Here is an 18,675-nt window from a genome sequence, read left to right as displayed (position 1 = left end):
CAGCACATGCTGGGCACACACAGTTTATGCAATTTCTTTAGCTCTGTCATCCAGTAATACTAAGTTTTTCTTTTCCTACTAGGTACATGGCTTATTTTAGTACTGTCGGTTTACTTGAAACTGGAGTGATCCTTTATTTTTAAACTCTTTAAAAGAAAAGTGAGTGTGGAATTTACCAATGAGTTCTCATGACTTTTTTTTTTTTTTTTTTTTTACTGTGCCTTTGAAGAAACGATATGTAATCTGATTTCAAAGATACACATTGACCCCGAGTTCCTTAGAACATGTATGTAACCTAGGTAATTATATCCGGAATAGAGAAAGAGACAATTAATAACTAAACGTTTAATTTTGGAATGTGGACAGAAGGAAGGGTACAATGCAGGCTGAAAATAAACTATATTGCAGAGCAGTCTATGCCATGAGTCATTGGATACATTTCTTGTTTTACCTAGAGAGAAAGATTACTTTTTTTGAGTTGGTTTTAGGACTTCACCCATCTCCTGGGTCACCTGTTTAATGGCTGTCATATTAACTTCGGTTTCTCCCCATACTAAATTACATTTTGTTTAATGTAATATTCAGGGAATATCTTCAAGCAAACAGGAAGAGAAAGCCCAATGCATGAGGCCCCTTTGCTCCTGCCTCTCAGGGCAGGCAGCACACACACACTCACGCTGTCCCCTAGCCATTCACTTGTAAGCACCGGAGATCGCATGCCTACATCAGAGGCTCTCAGTGGGGGTGTTCTGTAGACTTACAACCCGATCTAATGTTTTCCTCTTCCAGTGCAGCACCCCTCCCTGCTAATCAACACTTTCCAACATTCAGTGATTAATGTGAACAAGCTATTGGTATATTAAAAAAAAAAAAAAAGGTAGTGGCGCTGTCCCAACACTTGCTCTGTGAGGCTGGGGCATCTGAGGTGAGTGGACAGAGGGAATTCTCCTGCACAGCTAGGACAGGATGCATTAGCTGAAGTTAGGCCTTATGTTGAGGAAAACATTGATGAGGGGGATAATGGAGAGTTGAGGAGAAAGAAGGGTGATGGGTGTGAGTCTGGGAAATGAGTCTAGTTCATGAGCAGGGAAGAAGAGTTCATGAAGAGGAGGGAGCAGGGAGCACACAGGGTCAGGGTGTGCTGCCAAGTGCGTCAGGTCTGTCTTGCTTAATCATAGGGATTCAGGAAGTGGTGCCTGTAGATGCATCTGAATTATTCGTCACTGGGCATTACTTTCAGTGCACTCTGGGTGTTCCCCTCTTATTTGGGCTGTGTCTGCACTATGGGTAGGTCTGAAGTTCTGTCTGTAGAAAATCTAACTTGGATGAATGGTTCTGTGCTCTGAACTTCTGACCTGTGAATGCAGGATGCGTTTTATCACCACGTACATATGTTGCAAAATGTAGGCCATTGTCACAGTGGCAGGTAAAACTGATGTGCTAGGGCTTTGTGCATGGCCTTATTTCTAAATAGTCTTCTGTGGAGCAGCGTCACTACCTTTCAGGCCCGGAACTTTTTTTTTTTTTATTTAAATCTTTTATTTTTTTATTAATTACACTTTATTCATTTTGTATCCCCCCATGAGCCCCTCCCTCCTCCCCTGCCGATCCCACCCTCCCTCCCCTTTCTGCATGCATGCCACTCCCCAAGTCCACTGATAGGGGAGGTCCTCCTCTCCTTCTTTCTGATCTTAGTCTATCAGTTCTCATCAAAAGTGGCTGCATTGTCCTCTACTGTGGCCTGGTAAGGCTGCTCCCCCCTCAGGGGGAAGTGATCAACGAGCAGGCCAATCAGATTATGTCAGAGGCAGTCCCTCTTCCCATTACTATGGAACCCACTTGGACACTGAACTGCCATGGGCTACACCTGTGCAGGGGTTCCAGGTCATCTCCACAAATAGTCCTTGGTTGGAGTATGAGTCTCTGGGAAGTTCCCTGTGTTCAAATTATCTTGTTCTGTTGCTCTGCTTGTGGAGTTCCCGTTCCCTCCAGCTCTTACTATTTCCCACTTCTTACATAAAATTCCATTCACTCTGCCCATCAGTTGGCCATCAGGCTCAGCATCTGCTTTGACAGTCTATACTGCAGAAGCTTTCAGAGGTCCTCTGTGGCAGGTTTCAAGGTTGTTTCCTGTTTTCTTCTGGCTTTCAGAGGCCCTCTGTAGCGGGTTCAGAGGTTGTTTCCTATTTTCGTTTTCTTCTGATGTACATCCTCTTTGCCTTTCAGGATGGGGATTGAACATTTTAGTTAGGGTCCTCTCTTTTGCTTAGTTTGTTTAGATGTACAGCTTTTAGTGGGTTTATTCTATATTGTATGTTTATATGAGTGAGTATATACCGTGAGTGTCTTTTTGCTTCTGGGTCAACTCACTCAGGATGATCCTTTCCAGGTCCCACCATTTACCTGCAAATTTCATGATTTCCTTATTTTTCATTGCTGAGTAATACTCCATTGTATAGATGTACCACAGTTTCTGCATCCATTCTTCAGTTGAGGGGCATCTGGGTTGTTTCCAGCTTCTGGCTATTACAAATAAAGCTGCTACAAACATGGTTGAACAAATGTCCTTCTTGTGTACTTGTGCCTCTTTTGGGTATATGCCTAGGAGTGGTATGGCTGGATCTTGAGGAAGCGCTATTCCTAGTTGTCTGAGAAAGCGCCAGATTGATTTCCAGAGTGGTTGTACCAGTTTACATTCCCACCAGCAGTGGAGAAGGGTTCCCCTTTCTCCACAACCTCTCCAGCATGTGTTGTCCCTTGAGATTTTCATCTTGGCCATTCTGATGGGTGTAAGGTGAAATCTTAGGGTTGTTTTGATTTGCATTTCCCTAATGGCTAATGAGGTTGAGCATTTCTTTAAGTGCTTCTCTGCCATTCGATATTCCTCTGCAGAGAATTCTCTCTTTAGCTCTGTTCCCCATTTTTTAAGTGGATTACTTGGTTTGTTGCTTTTCAGCTTGTTTAGTTCTTTATATATATTGGATATGAGTCCTCTGTCAGATAGAGGGTTGGTGATGATTCTTTCCCAATCTGTAGGCAGTCGCTTTGTTTTGATGACGGTGTCCTTTGCTTTACAGAAGCTTTTCAATTTCATGAGGTCCCATTTATTGATTGTTGCTCTTAGAGCCTGTGCTGTTGGTGTTCTGTTCAGGAAGTTTTCTCCTGTACCAATGAGTTCTAGGGTATTCCCCACTTTTTTTTCTAGCCGATTTAATGTGTCTGGTTTTATGTTGAGGTCTTTGATCCACTTGGACTTCAGTTTTGTGCAGGGTGATAAGTATGGATCTATTTTCATTTTTCTACATGTAGACATCCAGTTGGACCAGCACCATTTGTTGAAGATGCTATCTTTTTTCCATTGTATGGTTTTGGCATCTTTGTCAAAAATCAGGTGTCCGTAAGTGTGTGGGTTTATTTCTGGGTCTTCTGTTCGATTCCATTGATCCACCATTCTGTTTCTATGCCAGTACCATGCAGTTTTTATAACTGTTGCTCTATAGTACAGCTTGAGATCAGGGATGGAGATACCTCCAGAAGATCTTTTATTGTAGAGGATTGTTTTAGCAATTCTCGGTTTCTTGTTATTCCATACGAAGTTGAGAATTTTTCTTTCCAGGTCTGTAAAGAATTGTGTTGGCAATTTGATGGGAATTGCATTAAATCTGTAGATTGCTTTTGGTAAGATGGCCATTTTTACTATGTTAATCCTGCCAAGCCATGAGCATGGGAGATCTTTCCATCTTCTCATATCTTCCTCTAATTCTTTCTTCAGAGACTTGAAATTTTTTTCATACAAGTCTTTGACTTGCTTGGTTAGGGTTACGCCAAGGTACTTTATGTCATTTGTGGCTATTGTGAATGGTGTTGTTTCTCTAATTTCTTTCTCAGCCCTTTTGTCTTTTGTATACAGGAGTGCTACTGATTTTTTTGAGTTAATTTTATATCCGGCCACTTTGCTGAAGGTGTTTATCAGCTGTAGGAGTTCCCTGGTAGAGTTATTGGGGTCACTCATATATACTATCATATCATCTGCAAATAGTGATAATTTGACTTCTTCTTTTCCCATCTGTATCCCCTTGATCTCCTTCGACTGTCTTATTGCTCTAGCAAGGACTTCCAGCACTATGTTGAAGAGATATGGAGAGAGTGGGCAGCCTTGTCTTGTCCCTGATTTCAGAGGGATTGCTTTAAGTTTCTCTCCGTTCAGTTTGATGTTGGCTATAGGCTTGCTGTATATCGCCTTTACTATGTTTAGATATGTGCCTTGTATCCCTGTTCTCTCCAGTACTTTAAACATGAATGGATGTTGGATTTTGTCAAATGCTTTTTCAGCATCTAGGGAGATTATCATGTGGTTTTTTTCTTTCAGTTTGTTAATATGGTGGATCACATTGATGGATTTCCGTATATTGAACCACCCCTGCATACCTGGGATGAAGCCTACTTGGTCATAGTGGATAATATCTTTGATGTGTTCTTGGATCCGGTTTGCAAGTATTTTGTTAAGTATTTTTGCATCAATGTTCATAAGGGAGATTGGCCTGAAATTCTCTTTCTTTGTTGAGTCTTTGTGAGGTTTAGGTACCAAGGTGATTGTGGCTTCGTAGAATGAATTTGGTAATGTTCCTTCTGTTTCTATTTTGTGGAATAGTTTGAAGAGAATTGGAGTTAGCTCTTCTTTGAAGGTCTGGTAGAATTCTGCGCTGAAGCCATCTGGTCCTGGGCTTTTTTTGGATGGGAGACTTTTGATGACTGCTTCTATTTCTTTGGGGGATATAGGACTATTTAATTGATTTACCTGGTCCTGATTCAGTTTTGGTGAGTCAAATCGATCAAGAAAATTGTCTATTTCATTTAGATTTTCAAATTTTGTGGCATATAGACTTTTGAAGTAAGTCCTAATGATTGTTTGGATTTCCTCAGTGTCTGTAGTTATGTCCCCCCTTTCATTTCTGATTTTGTTGATTTGGGTGTTGTCTCTCTGCCTTTTAGTTAGCTTGGCTAAGGGTTTGTCTATCTTGTTGATTTTCTCAAAGAACCAGCTCTTGGTTTCATTGATTCTTTGAATTGTTTTATTTGTTTCTAATTGATTGATTTCAGCCCTGAGTTTGATTATTTCCAGCCGTCTACTCCTTTTTGGTGTATCTGCTTCTTCTTTTTCTAGGGTTTTTAAGTGGGCCATTAAGTTGCTTGAATGAGCTGTCTCGAATTTCTTCTTGAAGGCACTTAGTGCTATGAACTTTCCTCTTAGCACTGCTTTCATTGTGTCCCACAAGTTAGGGTATGTTGTGTCTTCATTTTCATTGAGTTCTAGAAAGGCTTTAATTTCTTTCTTTATTTCTTCCCTGACCCAGCTGTCATTTAGTAACAAGTTGTTCAGTTTCCATGAGTGTGTAGGCTTTTTGCTATTTCTGATGTTGTTGAAGTCCAGCTTTATTCCATGGTGATCAGACAGGATACAAGGGATTATTTCAGTCTTCTTGTATCTGTTGAGGCTTGCTTTGTGACCAACTATATGGTCTATTTTGGAGAAGGTTCCATGAGGTGCTGAGAAGAAGGTAAATTCTTTTGTGTTTGGGTGTAAAGTTCTGTAGATGTCTGTGAGGTCCATTTGATTCATGACCTCTGTCAGAGACATTGTTTCTTTGTTTAATTTCTGTTTTGTTGACCTGTCCTTTGTTGAGAGTGGGGTGTTGAAGTCTCCCACTATTAATGTGTGGGGATCTATATGTGGTTTAAATTTTATCAATGTTTCTTTTACAAATGTGGGTGCTCTTGTATTTGGGGCATAGATGTTCAGGATTGTGATGTCTTCCTGGTGGAATTTTCCCTTGATGAGTATGAAGTGTCCTTCCTCATCTCTTTTTATTAATTTTGGTTGAAAGTCTATTTTATCAGATATTAGAATGGCTACTCCTGCTTGTTTCTTGGGTCCATTTGCTTGGAAAGTCATCTTCCAACCTTTTACCCTCAGGTAATGTCTATCTTTGTGTCTTAGGTGTGTTTCTTGTATGCAACAGATTGCTGGGTTTTGTTTACGTATCCATTCTGTTAATCTGTGTCTTTTTACTGGAGAGTTGAGTCCATTGATGTTGAGAGAGATTAATGACCAGTGGCTGTTAGATCCTTTGATTTTGATGTTGGCTGTGTTCATAAGTTTGTGTGCTTGGTTGCTTTTTGTTTTGCTGTAGTAAGGTTAATTATTTCCTGTGTTTTCTTGACAGAAGCTAATTTTCTTGGGTTGTATTTTCCCTTCCAGTGTCTTCTGTAATGCTGGATTTGTGTGTAGGTATTGTTGAAATTTGTTTTTGTCATTGAATATCTTGTTTTCTCCGTCTATGAGGACTGAGAGTTTTGCTGGGTATAGTAGCCTGGGTTGACATCTGTGTTCTCTTAGGGTCTGCATGATATCTGTCCAGGTCCTTCTGGCTTTCATAGTTTCTGTTGAAAAGTCTGGTGTGATTCTAATGGGTTTGCCATTATATGTTACTTGGCCTTTTTCCCTTGCAGCTTTTAGTATTTTTTCTTTGTTCTGTATACTTCCTGTTTTGATTATTATGTGGCGGGAGGATTTTCTTTTCTGGTCAAATTTGTTGGGTGTTCTGTAGGCCTCATGTATCCTTATTGGCTTCTCCTTTAACTTGGGGAAATTTTCTTCAATGATTTTGTTGAAAATATTTTCTGGGCCTTGGAGAAGGGAGTCTTCTTTTTCCTCTATTCCTATTATTCTTAGGTTTTGTCTTTTCATATTGTCTTGGATTTCTTGGACGGTCTGTGTCAGGAATTTTTTGGATTTAACATTTTCTTTGACAGATATATCGATTTCTTCCATTGTATCTTCTACACCTGAGATTCTTTCTTCCATTTCTTGTATTCTGTTGGTTATGCTTACCTCTGTAGTTCCTGTTTTCTTCCCTAAATTCTTCCTCTCCATTATTTCCTCCATTTGTGTTTTCTTTAATTTTTCTAGTTCTATCTTCAGGTCTTGAGTTGTTTTGTTTACTTCCTTCACCTGTCTGCTTGTATTTTCCTCTTTTTCTTTTAGTTCCTTCAACTCTGTCTCTTTGATTTCTTTCAGTGATTTAATTATTTCTTCTCTGAAGGCCACAAGCTGTTTGGCTGCATCTTCCCGTATTTCTTCACGGATGGCCCTAATTTGCTTGTCTTTATCTTCCTCCATTTCTTTACGGATAGCCATGATCTGTTTGGTTTTATCTTCCTCTAATTCTTTACGTATTTTATCTGTTTCCTCTGTTATTCTCTTCATCAACATAGATGTAAGGTCATCTTCTTGATTTTCTATTATGCTGCATTGTTCAGGGCTGTTCGCCCCTGGATGGCTGGGTTCTGGAGATGCCATATTGCTCTGTCTTTTGTTGGTTAAGCCTTTACGCTGGCCTCTACCCATTGGGCTGATTTAGGTTTTGGCTGTTAGTTTCTGTGCTTCCTGGAGCCCTGAGGTAGGGAGTATCCCCTTGGCCGGAAGATGATTTTTCCTGAAGGAGTCCTTCTCTGCTTTTTGGTTATGGTCACTGTATGGCCAGTGTTTCTCCGGAGATGCCACTGCTCACCTCAGGTTTATAGCCCTGAGTAGTAGCTGTGGTCTATGTTAGGCAGGGGGGGATCTCCTCTTACCCATAAAATTTCTCAAGACAGCTGCCCCACTGCTGGGTTTCTTGTTATAAATTTAGTGTGCTGCTGCTCACTAAATTTCCATGTACAGTCCTCTTGAAGAAACTGCTGATTCCCTAGCTATGAGGTTTTCTCCCAACAGGGAAACTCAGTCTGTTATCCTGGGGCGCACAGTTCTGTCTGAGAAAGTGGGAGGTGCACTCAGCAAGTCTCTGGGCCAAAGGCTGATTGCTCTGCTCTGGACCTGGAGAATGTGCACCTAGGTTGAGTTGGCGCCTGGGGGCACTGTTCTGGTCTGGAGGCTGGGTGCCTCACTCTGGACCAGAAGCTGTGTGTGTCTGTCTGGGATGGCGGCTGTAGGCACCACTCTGGTCCAGACGCTGTGGGTGCCGCCCCCCTGAAGGATCAGGGATTCCTACAGTTTTGGCAGTCCAGCCAGGGCCAACTGGCCGATCCCTGGCACAGTATCTGAGGGCTGCTGTAATGGCTCTTAGGCTCCTGCAGGTCCGAGGATGCAGCTGTGTGTCCCAGTGCCCCAGGGGATCGCAACAATGGCGGCAGAGCACAGAGCTTCTGCCTGCATTAGAGTCTGCGTGAGTCCAGGAAGTGTTTTGGTGCTGGGTGTCCTAAGCGTTAGAGCTGCTGACCCCCTCCGCTGGGGGTTTCCTCCTGCCAGAGACACGCAGTCTGGTGCCATGTTGCCCTGGTGCCCACAGTTCTATCTGAGGCGGCGAATCACGCGCGCAGGCAGGGCTCTGTGCAGGCGCCTTTGTCCCTCCCGGCTCTGGGTCCGGGCTGGCTCCTGGGGCACCCGCGGAACCCGAGTCTTTTCCAGGGAATGTCTGGGTAACCTGGGGTCGGTCCCAATTGTTTCCTGCTCCGTGGGGTTATCTCTCGACTGGGAAATCCAGTCTATGGTGTTGTGGGCCCACAGTTCAGTCTGGGACCGTGACCAGATTGCGCTGGCGGGTAGCTCTGGGCTGGCGACCAAGCGCCTGGCGGAACGGGGATCTCTTCCGCGGTTTTGCCGGGTGAATTAAAGCTGATCGAATCCCCCACCGTGGGGTAGCCTCTCACCTGAGAAACACAACCACTTGTGTTTTATGGCCGCGAGTTCTGATTGCTGGTCACTGTGCCAATCCTGCTGTGCTGCTCCTCAGAATGAGAGTCCTCCCGGCGCTGCCATCTTGCCCTGCCTCTTTTTTTTTTTTTTTAATATACCAATGTCTTACATTAACCACGGAATGCTGGAAAGCGCTGATTCGCAGGGAAAGTTGATGCCCTGGAAGAGGGGAACATTAGACCAGGTTGAGTCCGCACTGCAAAGACGCTGCGAACTTCTGATGGAGCGATATCATCTTTAGAGTTTAGAAGTTGTCAATTTGGTCAGTTAAGGAGAAAAATGTAGCAAAGAGCAAAAGCTCAGGAAAATGGATATGAGTTAGGGAAGAGGCTAGAATGTGTTTCCATTCAGGCGACCACAGGGCTGCTTGGGCCCAAGAACAGAGCTGGAGTTTGGCCCTGTAGCGTGGTCTTCTAGCTCTTCTACAGGAGTCGTTCTTGGATGCCTCTGATGTAGGGCCCCACTTTGTCTCTTCACTTACAAAGCCATGTGCAAGCACAACCACCGGTTGTCTGGTCCAGTAGCATGTGGTCTCTCATGATAGGCTTGAGAAGCTTTCTGAGAGAGAAACTGAGGTTGGCCCAGCAAACGAAGCATGGGCCTGCATGAGAACTGTGCAATAAATGCAGGCACCTCAGTGTTCCTCACAGAGTGTATCATGCCTGAACTGTGAGAACTCCTGTCCCAGTGACCTGTTAGCCCTGTGATTAACACGGCCAGGCCTATATAAATGTCTGCGAGCTAAAGCCAGACACTCTTCTTCTGCTCTGTGCCAGCAGCTCAAGGAAAAAAAACACTGGAACAAGGAACCACAGTGCTTTCCTCCTGAGGATTTTATGAAGCAGCTTGTCCTATTAGGACTTTCCCTCAGTGACTGTTTTCCTTGCCACTTGATTCCACCCAGGAGCACTGGGCTCCCCTCAAAGTGTTAGGGCATCAAAAGGGAGATGTCCAGACTGGATCAAAACCCTGAAGCTATGGCAGATGTTTCTGCTTCTTCCTCAACGTGGAATATTGTATATAATGTAGGTGAAGAGGTTCTGGGCTTCTTTCCTTAAAGCATCGAGATCAAACAGGGCCGGCATGCTGGAGGCTAGTTATCAAATGGAGAGATCGTGGAGAAGGTGTACCAGAAAAATCCCAGACTGAACTGTATAATGCTCTAGATTAAAATATGGGATTGAGAGCTATTACGTGTTCAGGAAACCATGGTTCTGGAACTCGGGAAATCTCTGCTGGCGTTTTATAGTAAGAAAGGGCTTCTTTTAGTGGGCTGGCTCATTTGCATACCTTTTCTGTGTTTAAGCAACATCTATGAGTTCTTTTACAAATATTTGTTTTTATTATTTTTATTTACGTGTGTGTCTCTGTGAATGAATGTCACGTATATGTGGCTGCCCACAGCAGCTAGAAAAGGGAAGCAAGTCCCTTGAAACTGTAGTTACAAGAGATTTTGAGCCATCAAACTGTGAACCAAACTGAGGCCTTCTGGTAGAGAAACAAGTGCTGTTGGCTGCTGATGTACCTCTCCAACCCCTACAAGTTCTTTCAGTTCTTTCAGAGCAAATGGGAACCAATTACTGTGTGCACATAGTTTCCACATGGTGTAGTAATATTAACGCAGCATAATAAAGGCAGCTATTTTAGAATGCTAGAGGTTACCAAACTAATTTTGACATTGGCTTGATTGCATATGAATGTTTCTCAAGATTCATTAATATGCTTAGAGTTTGATATCTTAGAGTAAGTAGCATAGAGCTTAGGCTATCTAACTCTGTCCTTTTCAGTTTGTCTGTATTTGTATTTATTCTGACCACTGACTCTCTGTGACCCTTGCAAGTGACTAGTTTTCTGTGATGTTGCCTCCTTACCTGGGGACAATAATAGTTCTGGTCTCAAAGGCTACCTTTTGAGTTCATAGAAAGTACTATTTTCTACTACGGCTAGGTGATAGGAGGCATCATTGTTTGCAGATTGATCTGAAATAATAAAGTAGCGTCACTCTTTTTTTCTGTTTCCATCACTCCTAATGTTTCTCTCTGTAAACTTACTTGGCAGGTACTAAACAGGTGGGCTGTCAGGGCCTTGGCCAAGCAGGAAATGGATGTGCTAAGTGGAGGACTACCCTCATTGCTTGACCCCAGATGACAGAAAAAGAAGACTGCAAAGCCCTTCCTGCCCAGGGTGTTGTTTGCTCGGTTGAGAATCCCCACACTGTTCCTGAGCCAGTAGCTGGGTCCATGAAAGCGCCTGTCTTCCCAAAGTGGTCATGAGCAAGCTTGGTGGACCTGAGCTTGCTCAGTTGTTCTGACTGAGAGAAGCTGAGGAAGCCTGAATGTAGTTCCCCCGGGGCAATTCCCATGAAGGGACCGATGCAGTGAAGAGTATGAGCATCAGAAATTGTGGTTATAGTAAGGGGGCCAGGGTGATGGGGAATTTTAAACTGGAGTCTTCTTCACATCTCTACACCAACTCCAATATCTATATAGTTTTGAGTACCAATAGGTTAATTTTCATTAGAGATAGTGATCACTAAAAATAATCTAAAAACATTTAACAGACCACTGAAGGAATACAGCCTTCTCTCACTCGTGAAAAAAAAAACAAACAAAAGTACAGATGTTACCATTGCTTTTTAACTTGCTGATGCGCAAAAGTTTAGGCAAGTTTGGTTCAGCTCTTAATTTACATTTCTAACTTTGGTTTTAGGTCATTGTCACAGGAATTTCTTGAACTGTCTTACGTATTATTTTGGATCCAGCAATAAAGTGTTGGAAAACATAGCCCAGGTCCTGAAGGTTAAGCTTATTGTCAGCAGGATGGCTTCTCCATTTGACTCATGTGCAGACTGTTTATGTAAATTGTGATTATCATTACAAATAGCAGTAAGCCGTTATCATCTGTTACCTTCCTAATAAAACGACTGCTGCACTGTTGTGAGCACGGGAACTCTGTCACAGATTGTGAGCTAATGTGAGCTTGGCTATTCCACATCTCTAACTGCATTAAAGAAAGCTCTGGATGTTCAGTAATGTCAGTCTGAACAGCCTTTGGCACGTTTTAAATTATGCATATCATTGAGTTGATGTAAGTGGTGTTGCGAGTGCTTCCAGAGTAAATAATCTCCATTATTTATCATCACATTCAGCCATCACATGATTCTAAATATACTTGCCAGGCCCTCGTGGCATTTTTGAGGAGTTGGCTGTTCGGGTGCCAAGTTACAGTCCAGTGAAATGCTCACAGCTTCAAGATACACAGCACCAAAGGCCAACAAATGGCTTTGACAGTCAATGATCATCTCTGTGGCTGAAAGGAGGCTAAAGGGAAGCAAATCTTAAGTGATCACGAATAATTAAGGCAGTCTTGGAAATGTTGATATTAAGTTTCACTGGGAAATTGCTTCAAGGTATAATAGCCTGCATTTGCTTATAATAGAATATACTAGAATATTGCTGAAACTTTCATACATGTAAACATACATGTATCTTGATTGTATCTATGCCATAAAATTCATATTTAACGTCCATTTTTTTTTCTTTCAGTGTTATAGTGCATAACAATGTGGTACTTATACTGGGCACAGTTGTATATCTGAAGCCCTTAAAACATACACTGTCCCTGTTAATTTCCAGGGAGAGTAACCTTGATGCAAAATATTAGGCTGTCACCCTACATATGCAAACACCAGGTTTGCAGCATTCTTAGCATGGTATTGTCGTAGAGTTTCTCTACATTTGAAGCAGTCTCAACTCACTTAGATTTTATTATTGGCTGGACTTTTCTGGACTTAAGAATTTGAGGCTTTTCTTTTCTTTTCTGATATGTTAATACATTCTAAGGGTAGAGCTGGGCTATAAATTCCTGAGCCTGAATATAATGCCACCACCCCAGTCACTTTGACTTGAAGCTATAACCTTCAAAGGTGATACCTTTGAGAGTACTTTGCCAATCCTATAGATTCCTTACAAAAATAGGACACTTCTTAGCCTTGCCTTGAGCAATGTCTGATTTTGATATAGTCACCAGTCTCCTCAGAATTCTTTCCTTATTTATTTAGTTTTTGAGACAGGGTCTTCCTATATAGCACAGACTGGTCCATTTATTATAAAAAATAAAAAAAAAAACATTGTTTGCTGAAACTGGATGGTGAGATGAATTCAGAGTTTATTAGAAAAGAAATAGGCTGCCCAGAGAATGCTCCAGAGAGCAAAGACTATGCTGATGTTCCAATATATATGAGCTTAAGCACGTTCTCACCTATTTCCAGATTCTTTATTAAATTTTTAATTTTGACTAGGAGAGACAGCTTCATACTCTCCCAAGGCCCCCTGCCTTTCTGAGCTGCACTTTCTATATAAATTATGAATTATGGAATTAATTCTACTTGCTGAACAAAGCCAACACCTTAGGATGCATATTAGAAGTCAGTTGTGAAGTTTTGCAAAATAGTTGGGGTTTGTCATGTGCTACAGTTCATTAGTCGAAGACATTAGTTTACAGGCTTCTTGAATGTCCCCCGTTTCTCTTGGGCCAGTGAGATGACTCAGCTGGTGATGGTGCCTTCTGAAAAGCCCCAGAACTTGAGTTCAATTCCCAGGTTCCGCATGGGGGAAGGAGAGGAGCAGCTCCCTCAGAGGCGTCCTCTGACCTCCAAATGTGCACTGTGGCATGGCCCCTCCAAATTAATAAACAAATATAAAATATAAAACAATAAAAGTGACATTTTTAAAAATGAAAAGAGAACCTAACAAGTGTGCATTGCTGGATCCTGGGACCTGAAGATGCTTGTCTAAGCTGTCACTGTCTGCTGAAGGAACCATTGACTCTCCCTTTTCACCTTCTTAAGTGTGTATGAAAGACTAAAGAATGGAAATGTAGATTTTTTTGGGTATTGGCTTAAAGTGTAAAGCACAAGCCTGAACAAAGGCCAGCCAGGTGGAGACATGTCCAGCCACCTGCAGGGAGGAACTGGCCTTACTGAATTCTTTTCCTGCCCACTAGAAATACAGTTGCTAGGAAACCGGCATGGCCTGGCTGGAACCATTTATGGACTTGGCGCCTAAAGTAAACCAATCATTTCAAAAGTCAGCTTCCCTTATCCAATCATGTAATGCCAAGGCATGTAATACTCCGCTTGTGGTTTTGCAAGCAGGACCTCACTCCTTCTGTTGAATCAGGGAGATGCTGCGACCCAGGCTCGAGCTTATAATAAAAAGATCCTCATGTATTTTGCAACAGAGTCGATTGCTGGTGGTCTTTGGGGGTCTCACAAACTGGGCATAGCATATACACACACAGAGGAATTTATACATGTGCTCACAGGCATACACATACATTTGCATACAAACATGCATATGCACCCCCACACAAACATACATAAATGCATACACACAGAGAAAAACATTTAAAAGACAAGTAAAATTGTTTCCATTTTCTTAGAACTTTTAAAAAAAATAGACACCCAATTTTATTTAAAAACAAACAAAACCTCTTTTGGCTCTAAAAGCACACATCAGCCCCCACACAGTGATGGTTAGTAACCTCAGTACCTGAATCTAACCTCTACAAAGGCCAATTGGAAAAAAAAAAATTAAAGGAGTCTGGATAAACATATCATCAGCCAAATGGACAGAGAACACACATCCTGCTGTGTCTAGAGGCCTTATTCCTTGGTGTCCTCCATCCTCTCTGGCTCTTACGGTCTTTCTGCCTTCTGTTCCGCAGGGTTCCCTGAGCCCCGAGGAGAGAGATCTGGAGATAATCCGTTTAGGGCTGAATATTACAAGGTCTCTCATTCTCTGCACATTGTCCAGCTGTGGGTCTCTATATTGGTCTCCTTCTACTTCAGGAGGAAGCTTCTCAGATGAAGGCCAGGGAAGGCAAAGACTTTCAGTACAGCAGAATGTCTTTGCGAGTCATTTTATTGCTGTGTTCCTTTAGCACAGTGCTTCTCAATCATCTTAATGCTGTCAGCCTAAACACAGTTCCTCATGTTGTGGTGACCCCAACCCTAAATTGATTTCATGGCTGCATCATAACTGTAATTTTGCTACTGTTATGACCCATAATGTAGATATCCACTATGCAGGGTATCTGCTCTGTCATCTCCATAAGGGTTGTGCCCCATGTGTTGAGAACTGTGGCATTAGCAGAACAGTAGTATTTGGTTGTCCCCTTGGTCCCTGGCCTGTGTGATCGCAGGTCCTTGGCTATCCAGGCAGTGATGGAGATGGGTTCCATTTCTTGGTGTGGGCCTTAAATCTGATCACATATTGGTTGGCTACTCCCAAAAGCTCTGTGCCACTATTGTACCTTGCAGACAGGCCATCATGGTATATATACCGAAGGATTTGTAGCTGGGTTGGTGTTTACCTTTATCCTTTGGTAGCATGCAAGGCACCTCCCAGTACTGAACAGTAGTCAGTACAAATGAAGGTTGTAGGTAGCCACCAGCTCGACTTCTCCACATTTGTGTAGGTGTTGTCTTCAGCAAAATGGCCTTACTTCCGGCTTGCGGAGAACGACCAATAGCTCTGGAAGTACCTTGGGTTTCTTGGGAGTTCCCAGCAGGCCCTTTTGGCCAAGAACCCAATGAGATGAAACTCATTTCCTCCGGTGGAAACTTCATTTGGAGGTGAGGGATGCTTCATGCCCTCCGTTATTAGGCCATTTCATTTAGATTGTCTTCATAATGTACGTATGGCTTAGTTTCATCTGTATTCCTTTATTCTGTATTTCTTCTCTCAACACCTCTTCCTTCACCGTCACTGTTTGATCCTCCCATTCCAGTTGTCCCTACCCTCATTCATCCATAACTATGTTGTCAATTTCCCCATATTAGGGAAATCCATTCTCTCCCCGCCCTAAGTCCCTAACTCTCTACCTAATCTCTGTGGTTATATGGGTTGTAGCTTGCTTATTGATGAATTATCAGCTAAAATTGACATATAAATGAATACATACCACATTTGTCTTCCACAGACCTGGACCTTTGACCAGATTTTACTTTGTATGGCCTGGGTTACCTCACTCAGGTTGATTTTTTTTCTAGCTCCAACCACTTACCTGTAAATGTCATGATTTCATTAAAAAAAAAAAAAAAAAAAAAAGCTGAGTAATATTCCGTTGTGTAAATGTACCACATTTTCTTTATCTGTTCATCAGTTGAGGGACACCTAGGTCATTATCAATTTCTGGCTATTATAAATAGAGCAGCAATGAACATAGTTGAGTATGGTCTCTGTGATAAGATGAAGTGTCTTTAGGTACATGCTCAAGAGTGGAATAGCTGGTTCTTGAGGTAATTCGATTCCCAGCTTCCTGAGAAGCCACAATATTGCTTTCCACAGTTGATGCACAAGTTTGCACTTCCACCAGCAATGGATGTGTGTTCCCCTAACCCCACAGTTGCCAGCATGAGCCGTCACTTGTGTTATTGATCTTAGCCATTCTGACTGTGTAGAGATGGATCACACAGTGGTTTTGATTTTTATTTCCCTGATGACTTAAGGATGTTGAACATTTAAGTGTTTTCAGATATTTGAGTTTCTTCTTTTGAAAATTCTTTGTTTAGATTTTACCCCATTTTTAAATTGGGCTATTTTTTCTTCTGTCCATTTTTTGAGTTCTTCATATAATTTTTGCATTAGCCCTCTATCAGGTGTGTAGTTAGTAAAGACTTTTTCCCATTCCGTAGTCTGCTGCTTTATCCGAATGATGGTGACCTTTGCCATGCAGAAACTTTACCGTTTCATGAGGTTCCACTCACTAATTGTTTTTGATGCCTGAGCTGTTGGTGTTCTATTCAGGAAGTTGTCTCCTGTGCCAATAGGTTCAAGACTGTTCCCCACTTTCTCTACTGTCAGGTTCAGTGTATCTGGTTTTATGTTGAGGTCTTTGATCCACGCGGACTTGAGTTTAGTGCAGAGTAATAAATATGGATCTACCATCCAACTTGACCAGTACCGTTTGTTGAAGATACTCTCTTTTTTTTTTTTTTTTTTTTTTTCAGTCTATGTTTCTGGTTTCTTTATAAAAAATCAGATGTCCATAGGTGTATGAACTTATTTTGGGGTCTTAATTGAATTCCATTTATCAACATATCTGTTTTTGTGCCAATACCACAGTGTTTTTATTACTATAGCTCTGTAGTGCAACTTGAAATTGGGAATAGTGATACCTCTAGCAATTCTTTGCTTTTTTCAAGACTGTTTTAGCTATCTTGGCGTGTGTGTGTGTGTGTGTGTGTGTGTGTGTGTGTTTCCATATGAAGTTGAAAATTATCCTTTCAAGTTCTGTGAAGAATTGTGTTGGAATTTTGATGGGGATTGCACTAAATACCTGCATTGCTTTTGGTAGTATGGCTATTTTTACTTTATTAATCTTATCAGCCCATGACACTCTTTCCATCTTCTGGCATCTTCTTTGATTTCTTTCTTTACTGTCTTCAGTTTTGTTTTTTGGTTTTTGTTTTTTTTTTTTAAATTAATTACCTTGTACTTTCTTGGTTAGAGTTACCCCAAAATATTTAAGTATTTTTTAAACTATTGTGAAAGTAGTTTCCCTGAATTTTTTCTCATGTGTATTTAGGAGGGCTGATTTTTGTCTATGGATTTTGTATCCTGCTATTTTGCTGAAAGTGATTATCAGCTGAAGGGTGTTCTCGGTGGACTTTTTAGGGTTACTTATGCATACTGTCGTATCATCTACAAATAAAGATACTTTGACTTCTTTCCTTCCCATGCATCCCCCCTTCAGTTCTCATATTGCTCTAGCTAATACTTGAAGTTCTATATTGATTGGGTATGTAGAAAGTGGACAGCCTTGTCTTGGTCTTGGTTTTAGTAGAAATGCTTTGAATTTCTTGTCTCTATTATGTTGAGGTATGTCCCTTGTATTCCTAATCTCCTTGGGACTTTTATTATGAAGGGGTGTTGGATTTTTGTCCCAAAGTTTTCAGCCTGTGCAGGTAGAATAGAATTCCCAAACTGAGTTGGAAAGGGCTGTAAGTGGGGTGACAATAGCAGTTAAGGCCAGTGTAAACACAGAATACAAGAGTGTCTTACTATACCATTAGCTATTAAGGGCAAAAGTCTAGTGGATAAATAATGTGATGCTTCATACAGTGGAACACATAGAGACAAAACATCTTTCAATCTGTATATTATTATTGACTTACTAAAATAATGAAACTGTTTTTTAAGGAGCACCGAGGATAAAACTATATTCATGTGAAAAGTAAAAAGTCATTTTTATTTGCATAGGAAAAAATGAAACAGAACAAAATTACATGGTTTCCTGTCTTTATTTAAAATGTTCTATAAATTTTTTATTAGCAATAGGGGGAAATTTCATTAGTAAAAGGTAAAAATTAATAAGAAAGTAAAACTCCGAGACTGTGTCTTGAGACTCTGAGGTTGGAGTGTCAAGACAATGAGTAACGTTGGGTAAGGAGGTGTTTCTTTCTCCTGGGAAACCGCAGTAGTACCAAGAGTACCTTGCTGAGGGTCTTCAGCATGCAGCTGCCCTGCTGTGTTCAAATAAGGAGAGGCAGCTGGAGGAAGATGCAGAAGGGCCTCTGGCCCCCCTGCCCCTGCTAAAATCAGCTTTGTCCTCAGGTGATCTTTATGTAGGGGCTTAAGTGAGGTAGTATTAGTAGAACCTTCCCCGCCCTATGATAGACAGAGACGAACCCAGACATACTGTTGCAGATGATTAGTCCGTCCCTGATCCTGAATCATCTCGAGCTTTCTTAGTTCTGAGGCTCAAAGATGCGAGAGGCTCCAAGCACTACCACATCAAATTAGCACACCTTGCTCATGGCTTCAAATACAGCCCGTCCCAGGCATGGAGGCTGTTTTCAAAACACAACAGTTTTGTGGCAGCTGTTTTCAAGTGCCTGGAGGCAGTCTCGATTC

The 18,675-nt window shown here is 41.7% G+C and overlaps 1 protein-coding gene across 4 annotated transcripts in view; it reads left to right on the top strand.

Moving 5' to 3' along the window:
* Positions 1 to 18,675, top strand: part of Akap7 (A-kinase anchoring protein 7) — a 128,062-nt gene that overhangs the window by 66,834 nt on the left and 42,553 nt on the right. The gene's annotated exons all lie outside the window — the stretch shown is intronic.

Source organism: Psammomys obesus, unplaced genomic scaffold (assembly GCF_907164565.1).
Source record: "Psammomys obesus unplaced genomic scaffold, mPsaObe1.curated_primary_1811, whole genome shotgun sequence".
NCBI lineage: Eukaryota > Metazoa > Chordata > Mammalia > Rodentia > Muridae > Psammomys > Psammomys obesus.
The sequence above is the reverse complement of the archived record's forward strand: the minus strand, read 5'-3'. Positions and strand labels throughout refer to the sequence as shown.